This window comes from Siniperca chuatsi, linkage group LG3 (genome assembly GCF_020085105.1).
Source record: "Siniperca chuatsi isolate FFG_IHB_CAS linkage group LG3, ASM2008510v1, whole genome shotgun sequence".
NCBI lineage: Eukaryota > Metazoa > Chordata > Actinopteri > Centrarchiformes > Sinipercidae > Siniperca > Siniperca chuatsi.
This window is the reverse complement of record NC_058044.1, coordinates 4,458,922-4,471,113: the sequence shown is the minus strand read 5'-3', so window position 1 is coordinate 4,471,113 and position 12,192 is coordinate 4,458,922. Positions and strand designations below refer to the sequence as shown.

General features: G+C 38.7%; 1 protein-coding gene across 1 annotated transcript in view; it reads right to left on the bottom strand.

Moving 5' to 3' along the window:
• The window catches only part of cacna1ab (calcium channel, voltage-dependent, P/Q type, alpha 1A subunit, b), a 196,399-nt gene extending 186,156 nt beyond the window's left edge, over positions 1-10,243 (bottom strand). Inside the window, exons 1-2 of the mRNA XM_044190125.1 lie at positions 10,228-10,243; positions 9,696-9,834 (exon numbers count right to left, since the gene is read on the bottom strand). The gene's annotated coding sequence lies outside the window, so the exon portion shown is untranslated. The remainder of the gene's footprint in view (positions 1-9,695; positions 9,835-10,227) is intronic.
• Between the last annotated feature and the right edge of the window lie 1,949 nt (positions 10,244-12,192).

The following is a 12,192-nucleotide window of genomic DNA, read 5'->3' as shown; positions in this document are numbered from 1 at the left end:
TCTTCATGCTCAGTAAAAACATCCACGTTAGTCATAGTCTGCTGCCGTGTGAACACCTAGAAGACTATTTTTCAAATACCTAAAACAAAGCCTACATTTAAAATATGCCTATTGTAGAAATACAGTGCCACATTCATAACTCTGTAATTAAACTGTTCAGTTGGTAATTAGACGAGGAACTGTTATCACACACTCAGCTGAATAAATTCATTCATCCTGCTGACTCCTGAAACATCACTGACTTCAGACCCTTAAATTTCCAATGTAACACCAATAAACACAACAGTGGGGATGTTCAGCCAGACTCAGCTCTCTAAATTGAACAGGACTCGCCCTGAATTTGTAATTGGGATTTAATTCAAAGTCATTTTTCATGGGATGGTTCCAGTATTTTGTTCTTTCCCCCTAAGCTTAGTAAACATAAAGGCAGTAATAGTATGATTATAATTTGTGTTACTTGTAATGTGTGCACAGCTGTTTCAGAAAAGGGGAACAATAAAAGGGGAGCATAGGTTTGGTTAATTTAAGAGGGAGTGAGAAGAGAAACAGGGAGCAATGCCTCAAAGTCACAGAAGCAGGATTTTGATTGGAAGGTCACTGAACTGAATCCCTGGGCAGCGCTAGGAAAATCTGGCCAGGGAAAGTGGATGAGTAAAATCTTTTCCCACCCTTGCAGTCCTGAGCAGCACTTGGACCATCATTTCTCTAAATTTACTTTAAAAAACACCTTTTCATCAATACAATAAGGAGCGAGTGGGAATTTAGCACGGGTAGAGCTAACTAGCCAAGTTATTTTGCATGGGCAAAAGAGGATGTGCATGTCTAAGTGCATGACAGTATCTTAATAGTAACATAATAGTCCACAATATGTTTGTTAATCCTAAAAGCAGATACCAGCCCAATAATGTTACAAAACTGATTCTAACAATGCTTTCACAACAAATAAGATAATAATAAATAAAGGTATAACAAACTGAATGGGGTGGGATGCGTAAAAATTTTAAAATCTCAGCCAAGAAACAACTTTTTTTTTTAATTCACAGAAATCAAACACTAACTAAACAAACTAAAAGTTGTTTTGTATCGCATAGATTTTCCTCCCTTCTGTCAGATAGTAGCAACAATACAACAGTGCATAGTAATCATGATTTTCTGGTGAGATGTAGTCCAAATTCAAGTCAATTACAGTGCAAGAGCTTCCAAGGCATATTTAACATGCTGAATCTGCCACACAGCCAACAATGAGAACTGACTAGTGCCAATTGTGTAGGACGACTGGGTCACAGAGACTCAGAATTACCCATGGGTTGTATGTTGGAAAATGAACATGTGCATAAGCTCAGTTTTTTCTAAGAGAGATGAGTTTGTCATTATCATCATTATTAGCAGACACAGGCCAATTAAGACTGCCTGACTTTGCTGGCTGGCTAATTGCCTACGTTAGCTAATTACATGTTAGCCAACTTTTGAGAAAGTACTAGAAACATGAGAAAATAGCCAAGTCAGTGACATGTGACTATATGTTAATTTCATAGAGTGTACAGTAGCTCTGAGCGGTATTGGAGGGTTTTTCTGGACTAATTAAGTATGGTTTGCACCTGGTAAGGAGCTTGTCCAGTCCATTTGACAGACACCTTCCTCCATCACAAAAAGGATTTATTTTTTAGCTAATGACTTATCTACCATCACAATCCTGCTATTATCCCAACCCACCAATATTCCATCACATATAGATGCCTGTTCCTTGTGAGAAAATACTAGAAACATGAAGTATTTGCCAAGTCAATGACCACGATGTAAAAGAATGAATGTGGCTCTTGAGACCTTTGGTTTTTCAGAACTAATTAAACCAACCTAATTAAACCAGGTTTGCACCTGGTAAAAAGCTTGTAAGTTACTGTCCCGTCCAGTTGAGGTTGACACATACTTTACTTTTTAGCTAATTACATGATAGCTACATTACAGTCTCTTCTCCTAACCCACCTTTTTCACATTATCACATAATGACTATTCCCAATAACAAATACCAGAAACTCAAGAAAATAGCCAAGTCACTGACACATAATAAAGTTAAGTTACCTTCACAGAGTGTAGCTTTGAGCTATGGTTGGAAGTCCTGTTTTTTTCAGGACTAATTAATCCTGCCTCACACCTGGTAACAAGCTTGTGCAGTCCACTCCAGTTGAGAAGTTGACAGTTGCCTTCACGCCTCAAAAAAGGAATTTATTTTCTCTCTTGACACTTTTTACACACACACAAGCCTAGCATTGTACCAAGATAGTTACACGATGACACACTTCAGACAGGTAGAAATTTGCTAGCCTAGCAACAGTATAGCTATTGATTACCAATAATGCAAGTCCTCTCTTAAAGTGACAGACTCACCCTGTAACAGGTAACTTAGCGAGCTTGGAAACTTTAGTCAGCCAGCCTCTTACCTGCAGGCATAGTCTTCAAAAAAAAAAAAAAAAAAAAAAAAACACAGCCTCACCTTTGTTTGGTAAGTGGTCATTTTAGTTTTTCATTGTGTCATTGTACACAGAGCAACACAAAATTACTGGCTGACAGCACTGTCAGTATGCTAGGATTGTATTAATTAAAGGACCAGTGTGTAGGACTTAGTGGCATCTAATGGTGGAGTTGCAGATTGCAACCAACTGAATACCGCTCGCCTTCCAAGCGTGTAGGAGAAAATACGGTGGCTGTGAAACTCATGAAAAACGCTAAAAGCCCTATCTAAAGCCAGTGTTTGGTTCAACATGGCGTACTCTGTAGAAGGGGACCCGCTCTCTCTGTAGATAAAAATGGCTCATTCTAAGGTAATGAAAAAGCAATTCTTATTTTCAGGTGATAATGAAAACATACCTTTGAACATAATATTCCATTTCTGCCAATAGATCCTCCTTAATTTTCCACACTGGACCTTTAACCATGACCAGGACGCACACTTTTTAATGCTTTGGCTGTGTGGAAAACTGGTATTTTCACCTCACAGGTGATGAAAAAAGGCAATAATCGGTAAAGCTTTACTGTAACTAACTAGGCCAACTAGGCCCTGAATAATAGTTTTGCAGTTTGGTCTTTTTGCGTTGCTCTGTATATAACGAATTAAAAATTATGTCAGGGCAGCTGGATTTGTCAGTCAATCAACTCCTTTCCCTACAGAAAATTCCTAAACTGAATAATGGAGTGGTGAAGAAATTGCCATTGAATCTGAAAATCAGGCTGAAACGTTAGCACAGAGAAATAACTTATGATCTTATGACAAAATCCTAATTTTGAGATACAATGTTTCACAGCAATCAGCAAGTCAGTCCTTCAAATTAGCCAAACAGAAAAGGCAGCCACTTGGTCTACCACTCTTTTGGCTGGGATAAAAGTGGTCGAGCCTTCCATTAAGCAGCCAAACACAGCTCCTGGTCTCCTGGTGTCCTGACTGTCTGACTGCCGCTGACCTCCTTCTGCCTGTCAACCCCCCAAATGCTCTGACCTTTCAGGTCACAGCTCTCTGACTGCTGCATCCATCAAGAAGCAGGTGAATGCTAACAAGTCTCACTGTTTCTCCTCTCACATTAGCTATGAGGCTCAAACAGCATCCAAAATAGTCAAAAATGTTTCTCCCCCTTTCATGTGGTAGATGTTTTTAATTTTTCACTTTCATGCAGAACTACATGGATGTGTATTACATTGTGTATTGGATTCAGAAAATTGTGTCTAATGGTAGACTATGTGGAACTTTGTGTGAAACGTTGTGTTTGAAATCAGAAAGTAACATACATTTTAATTCATTTAACTGAGGTAATTTCTAGAATTGTGGTTCCCAATGCAGTTTGGCTGAGCTTGCATTGACTTGGAGTTCAATGAGACACATCTGAACCACAGAAATAAGGTCAACTTAATCATCTGGGGAAATACCAAAACTTTAGGGCAAACACCAACACAGAAATATCTTTTTGACTTGCAAAAATGTGCTTCTTTTGATCAGATATTAGTCCAAGATGATGTTCGTCATGCCAGCCACTCAACAATTAACGTTGTATTGGATTATGCAGTCCTGTAATAGTCTGTATAAGCCTTGTGCCCATGAAAATATACAGTATTCTACATTTTGTGGAAGGCTCTAGTAAATTGTTGGTTGATGACATTTTCATTCACCTCACCAAGATGAAATGATATCCCAAGCAGGACCTTGGATGCTCGCCTTCTTCGCTGTAGTTTCAATTAGAGTGACAATTTGTAGAAAGTTACATATATCAGCTTTAAAATTCCATGTATTTCCTGTAACATAACGCGTAACATACAGTATACATAAACCCCTAACATAGCCTCCTGATACTGTATAAATATTATACAGTACATCTGTATGTGAGCCTCAGCAGTTGGGTAAGTTACATCATTTGTGCAATAAAATGTACATCTCACATCTGCAGAAATGCCCCAGGTGGGAACATTGAGGCGTTAATGTACTGAGCTCAATGAAGTGTAAGAGTGTTTTTCTTGGACCATTGAACTGTGAGAAGAGCAGTGCACATTTATGGAGTGTGTGTTTATGTGTGTGTTATCCAGACTTGTGTTAACCTGCTTGCTGTACCAGGTAGGTGGAGGTTCAAGATTTTTGAAAGACAAAACCATTAGGACTACCAACCAACTGTCCACCATAAACACTGAGGTTACAAAAATGCAATGATCAGTATATCATTGTAGTTATCAAGTGGGAACCTCCTGGCAAAGATGTTTCAACAGTTTTGTTCTAATTCAGAGGCCAAACCCTAAGATGTCCCCATTTTATACCAAATACGTCATAACGGGTTGTAAGAAGATCACCCCACCACAGTGCTGCTGAAAAACAAAAGCTGTTTCCAATTAACAAATGGAGATCAAGTGATTTTGGCTTGGGACAACGTAATTAAATTGTAAACTGTCTCAGTGAGTCACCACACTAGCTCTGGACATGAATAAAATCAGCTGGCAACATGCTGAGATCCATTATTCTGAGAGAGGTGACCAAAATTATGGGGCGGCAGAGGAGACAGAGGTATTACTGCAGCTTATAAATCTGAGGTACCCATGGACACACGGGGACAGACAGCCATGACAAAGGCAGACAAAATAGATGTGTTGGCAAGGTGCCTCTTTTTACCAAAATACAAACAAGCATACGGCTGCTGTCCACATCAATGCTCTGCTGAACCCTGCCAGTGTTTCACAGTGGAACTATTTACTTTGGGTTTCACCAAAGGGTGCCACGACACGCTGACTCACTCCAGCTTTCATCCCAACTACTGCATAAAAGCCAGAACACAGGATGTTGTTTACTCCGCTGAGCCCGGTACACCCATGACAACCACATTTGATTTACGTCATACTCTGAGTGGGAAGACCTACCTGCATCACAGAGCTAGATGTAAACAGAGGAAAACTCAACCAGTCATGGGACAGTAAATGTATAAAGATACAACAAAATTCAAAGTTGGAAATACTTAGAGTACAAGTACTTAGTACAAAATTGTACTAAAAATACAATACTTGTTGGAAATTCTTTATTTGGAATAATCCCTTGAGATGTACCATCTCGTTTTCAAGGGGGTCCTCAACAACAATTACGATACAATATACGCACAATTAGACAAAACATTTAACAAAAAACAAAAAAACAAGATAATTAAACAATACCAAATGTGACAAAAAACAAACAAAAAAACTATCAAATAATAAGACATACAAAATCAGAAGATCATACTCCAAGCAGAGCATGGAAATGGATCATTCATTCATAGATTATAGAAAAGTATTCATGTCAATGATAGCATTAAGTAATAAAGTTATCAAATATAATTATATAGGTGTTATTATGGACATGTACAATTGATCCTATAATAATAATAATAATAATAATGATAAATAAAACTTTTTAGAGCACTTATCAAAACAAAGTACAAAGTGCTTCACAACAAGAGAAATAAAATACATAAAATACACAAAAGCAATAAAATAAACAGCCAGTTCAGGTAAAATCAGGATATGCCTTCAGATGAAAATGTGTTTTGAGAAGAGACTTAAACGAAGACACTGACTCAGACAACCTAATTTCTTCGGGCAAATTGTTCCAGAGCCTCGGGGATCTGATAGCAAAAGCTCTGTCCCCCTGTTTTCATCCTGGACTCAGGAACAGACAGAAGACCCCTGCCCGAAGATCTCAAACTACGTGAAGGTTCATAAGGGATTACAAGGTCTAAAATATAATCTTGAGCCAGGCCATGACAAGCCTTAAAAGTAATCAACAAGATCTTAAAAATCTATCCTAAAACAAACAGGGAGCCGATGTAAAGAGGCTAAAACAGGTGTGATGTGATCGTACCTCTTGGTCCTGGTTAAAAGCCTAGCAGCTGAGTTCTGTACAGTCTGCAGTCGTTTCAAAGATTTTTGATTAAGACAAGTGAACAGGCTGTTACAATAATCGAGGCGTGAGGAGATAAAAGCATGTACAACAGTTTCTGCATCACTAAGATTTAAAATAGATTGGATTTTTGCAATGTTTCTGAGGTGATAAAAACATGATTGGACAAGCTTAGTGATATGTTGCTCAAAACATAAATTGCTATCAAACAGGACACCAAGATTTCTTGCAACAGGCTCGATATGTTGTGACAAGTTACCAGTAGATGGCAGTATTTGTTTAGTGATGTGTTGGGGCCCAATAACAAGGATTTCAGTTTTATTTGAGTTGAACTGAAGAAAATTTATCAACATCCAATGTTTTATGTCAGACAGGCAGTCCTGCAGAGAACTCAGCGTACTAAGGTCAGTGGGCTTGACAGGGAGGTACAACTGTTTGTCATCTGCATAACAATGAAAAGAAATCCCATGTCTGCGGATTACATCACCCAAAGGAAACATATATAAGGAGAACAGCATTGGTCCCAGAATTGAACCTCGAGGCACACCATACTTGACATGGGAAAAGGATGACATGAAGTTATTAATGCTGACACAGAATTTCCTATTGGACAGATAAGATTAGAACCAGTCTAGTGCAGTGCCAGATATGCCCACCCAGTGACTTAGTCTATCTAAAAGAATGCCATGATCAATTGTGTCTAAGGCAGCACTTAAGTCCATATTATTGTTTTCCACAGCAGCAAGAAGCTGCTTAGATACAAGTTTTTCGAGAATCTTCAAAATAAAAGGCAATTTTGAGATTGGGCGATAGTTATCCAGGAGGGTGGGATCAAGCCCAGGTTTTTTTTAGGACTGGCTGGACACAAGCAGTTTTAAAGAAATCTGGGATGCAGCCAGTAGACAGCGAGCTGTTAAAAATTATTTGTAAAAGGGGTGCAATACAATCCATAACTTCCAATAAAAACCTAGTTGGCTGGAGGATATTCTCATAAGAGACATGATGTCTGCAAGTTCAGGCAGCGTAACAGCAGAAAAATTGCTCAAAGAATCCCCGAGGGGGTGATCCACATCTAAAAAGGCAGGACTGGGGGTGATATCAGATCTTATTATCTCCACCTTACCAGCAAAGTGCAAAAGAAACTTTTCACAATCAGCAGGGGCACAAGGCAAGGCTGGGTTAACTAACTGATCCACAGTCTTAAATAGGAATCTGGGGTTGTACTGATGGGCAGAAATAAGTGCAGAGAAATGACATGTTCATGCATCTTTCATCATCCTATTATAAAGGAGTAATAACTCTTTCATGGCCACAAAGTGGACCTGGAGACCTGATTTCGTCCATCTGCGTTCTGCTCTTCTGCATTTCTTTTTACAGCTTCGAATACTGTTATTTAACCATGGCTGTTTTCTAGTCATGAATGTTTGGTCTATTTTTCAGAGGAGCTATGAGATCTAAGGTTGAAGAACACAGGTAGTTAAAATAATCAACCAAATTGTTGGTGTTGGAGGAATCGGGAAAAACATTCCCAGGAGAATTGAACAGTGTACAGAATTTTGAGGCACTATGCTCATTAGGGATGCATGTGTACTCAGAGTGGGATAATTCAGTACTAGCAGCCTGTAATTCACAGTTAAAAACAATGCATAGGTGATCGGATACAAACATGTCCCTAATTTCCATAGATGGAGTTTTCAGGCCCAGACTAAAGATTAGGTCTAAGGTGTGGCCACGGGAATGAGTTTGGCCAGACACATGTTGAAAGTTAAAAGAGTTAGTGATATTTAAAAAAAATCAGCAGTATGGGCATTAGAGGAGTCATCAACATGAATATTAAAATCACTACAAAGAACAATTCTATCATAATTTAAAACAAGACTGGATAGAAACTCAGGGAGTTCCAACAAGAAGGAGCCAGCTGGTTTAGGGGGGCTATAAATAATTGCAAATATGACCAGGAGCGGGCCACCAAGTTTAAACATGAGCACTTCAAAGGAGGAAATATCATTGCAAGCTATGAGGTTACACTTTAAATGCTTTATATAGACAGTAACAAGGCCCACACCTCGACCACAAACCCTAGGGCGGCTAAAGCAGTCATAATCAGGAGGGCACAATTCAGCTAGCTGACTGATAACCAGGACGTAACCAGGATTCAGTTAAAAACATGAAATCTAAATCAGTAGAAGAGATAAAATCATTTAAAATAAACAGTAATAATAAGACAGGGCAGGATCAAATATTTACAGGTAGATTATTCCAATTAGAGGGAGCTTTAAATATAAACACTTTCTTAGCTATTGACTTAGAAACTGCAGGAACAGGGGAAAAAAAGCAGTTTAGAGTGTCTCAATTAATAATTAGGAGAAAGTTACCAAAAACTGTTTTAAATAGTGAGGGTTATTGAAATGTATACATTTAAAAATAAACTGCAGCCAATGTTGCTGCCTTTTTATGATGGGAGGGGGAAAATTAAGAGTTTCATACATTGTACAATGATGAGTTAAGAAAGGACAACCAAGAATAAATCTGCATAGCCTATTATAAACTGTATTATTGAAGAAGATTAGTTTTGGATGCGTAAAATGAATTGTAACTCATGTAGCCAACACATCAAATATACGCCAAACTATCCTGGACACACCTAAGAAGCTAGCTATTATAGCTGTTAAACATTTTGCAATGTGGAATTCAGTGCACTTTTCCCTTGATGATGTTTGGTAGCTCGTTCAGCAACACAAAACTTTACAACAACAACTATGTATCCATTACAACTATGCAGACCAAGATGAAGACATGCTAGCTAGAAAGCTAACGTGGGTTGCAGTTCAAAGTCTGTGGCTCTTCTGTGTTGTCTAAGGCTGCCATCTGAAATAATGATTTTAAAATGAAATTATTTGATAGTGTATCAGACTGTCCTGTGTTTTTGTGGTCCTGTGTCCCCTCAGGGTTGCCTTAAGGCAAGAGCTGGTAAACTTCCGCTTTTGACATAGCCTATGTTGAGAAAAAATAAAGCTGTTGCTGCTAGACATTGCACCATGTCTCCATGTCCCATTTATTTGTTTTCTTATTAAACCTGCCTAGTTAGGTGAACCCAAGGCACTCTGTTACATTGGTGGCAGCAGTGCTCTTTTTCTACGGGCCGCTGTTAGTGTGTTTCAAACGTGTTGTTAATTGTGCTTTGGTTTTCTTAGCTTAGCTCTCTTGGCTAACGCTGTGCAGAGCTTCAAAGGCTGAACACAACACGATTTACAATGATCACCATGGGTGTGTAGGGGCTTTAAAAATAACATTTTACCCAATTCATATTGTAGCAGGGATTATAATCCCAGAAAGATCTTCAGTATCAGTATCTCCTTCCATCCTCCATGTGTGTATCAAAGTTTGTGCTTGTGCAACATAGGAGGATTGCAGTTTGGCAGCCGTGGAGGTCAGTCCTACACAAAGTATGAAACATGAGCGGTTGGGCTAGTACCACAAGTAGACATGCTGGCTGTTTATTTTCTAAAGGTACACTAAACACTGCTTCTAGGCCTATTACTGGCCTTCAGCCACTTCAATCACTATGCATACTCTCAGATATAGACATGCGTGTAGGAATTTAATAACTGCCTTTGCAATCAAAAGGAGGTTCTCAAACTGGCCAAAGTTTTGATAGTAAAATGACAAAAAAAAAAAAAACATAGCAAAGAAACCCTAGAACTGATAGTGTCTTTAAAAATGCACTCCTTTAAATATTACAGGCCTACTTAAGATTCACATAACCCAGTAGGATGATACACTAAGCACTGCTAACACACTTTAAAGCACTATTTTGCTTTGCTACTCACCTTTCTGCTCCACAGGCAAAACAGTACGAACAGGATTTCATGCCTATTTATATTTCCTGGTTCCACCATGTTTGAGGAGAGGGGGGGAGCATAGTATGTCTGTTATTGACAAAAGGTGTTTTCCTGAAGCTGCTGGATACATGGAAGTTTAATTTGCTAATTATTTAGCGATTTCTGGACACATTTGTAAATATTTTTGGGGCCAAATGTTGGTATATATTTATATGTTGGTATATATTTATATTTATATATATATATGTGGTATATAACCCCCTGCTGGTGGTTTAGTCCTCTCCAATTTGTTGCCAGTAGGGTTTAAAAGGAGGTGGTTTTGTGGGCGTTGGTTGTTGCTGCTGTTCTGTCATGTTACTGCATAGTGTGACAATGAATGTCCACAAGTTCTGTACTTTGTAATGGCAAAACGAAGCTTTCTGAAGTACAGACTAGTTCCCAATAGGTTAATCACTCGCAGCTTCATATGAAACAGTGCATGTTGCCTTCTACTGGTAAAATAAATGTACTGCAAATAACCTGCACTTGAATACTGTGCATTTGACAGAAAGCCACGCCTAACATAGTGTGGTACAAATAGCTTAGCAGTCGAAGCTTTTGCCTCCAACACTAAAGATCCCTGGTGTTTTCTTGACTGTTTTTCGGTTGTTATTCAAATCTGAGGGTAATAAATCTTGTCTGATAATATGATAGGAAATACTGTAATATAAGGTAAACAAAAATCGATTAACGTTAATGCGTCTGACTAATTGTAGTGAGTAAACAAGACCTGTCTTCAGACCAGAGCAAGCTAAGTCTGAATTTTATCTTTACATGTTTGTTTGTGTATAATTTTCCTGTCACTAATTTTGTCTGTAGGCTGAATATAGTTGGAGAGTATGGTTCATATGATTTCACAAGATGGTGAAGGTGCTTATGGACACACTCCATAATTGGACAAATATAATTAATATATGTGCTGTATCAGCTATATCGGTGACCTAATCTAGGTTTATTACAGTAACAATTCTTGTGCAATCACTAAGGACAACTCTCCTCAACTCCACTACTACAACCCACAAAATATGTGTGTGACTCTAAACTTTATAACACCCTATAGTGGTTGAGACCAGCTCAAACCATCCATGGGTTCACTGACAAACTGCTTCACATGTCATCAGTCACAAGAGTTTTGCAGATCCAAAGCAAGCACCGACACTGCTTTCGCCTTCACTGAGTGTAGTAAATAGCTTCTATCGTATCAGTTGTAACATCATTAATCGTAAGCATAGGCCAACATGGCACTAAGTTGATTATATCCTATCAAATGATGTGACTGGCAGCACCATATCCACTATCTACACTATCTATCTATTTATTCTATGTATGTACCGGTATCTTGTTTATCTCTGTTTGTCCTTATTGCTGGACATTGTTGACTTTTCATCTTTGGCAACTTCTGCTTATTGTTGGTTTAGTTTGACAGCTACAGACTCTGACAGCACCACTGTTTTGCCTCATCTCAATAAAGCTCTACTTAGTCGGGTAAAGCTGACAAACAGAGGGATGGAAAACACTGAGATGGATTGATGGATAATGGGGTGGAGAGATGGATAAATGGAGTACTGCGACAGAGAGGGTCAGGAGAGAGATGACCCAGAAGCAACAGGCATGAGTGCAGGTGTGAGATTGCATTTAGTAAACAAGAATACAAACACACATGCACACATCTGTCAGAATGACTAATCCTTTCTACAACGCTGGTTCTGTGGGGGTTGAAGCAGGAAGGAATCTGCTCCCTGTAAAGATTCGATAACGTTTAGATCTGATGATGTTATGTTGATTTCAGGTTTGGACCAACACAGGCCAAAATAGTAAAGGAACAGAGAGAGCAGAGAATATTTTTGGCTAAGAGGTACAGTGGTACTTTCGAGAGATCTGTACATAGAGATTTTACATAACTGACTCATCCAG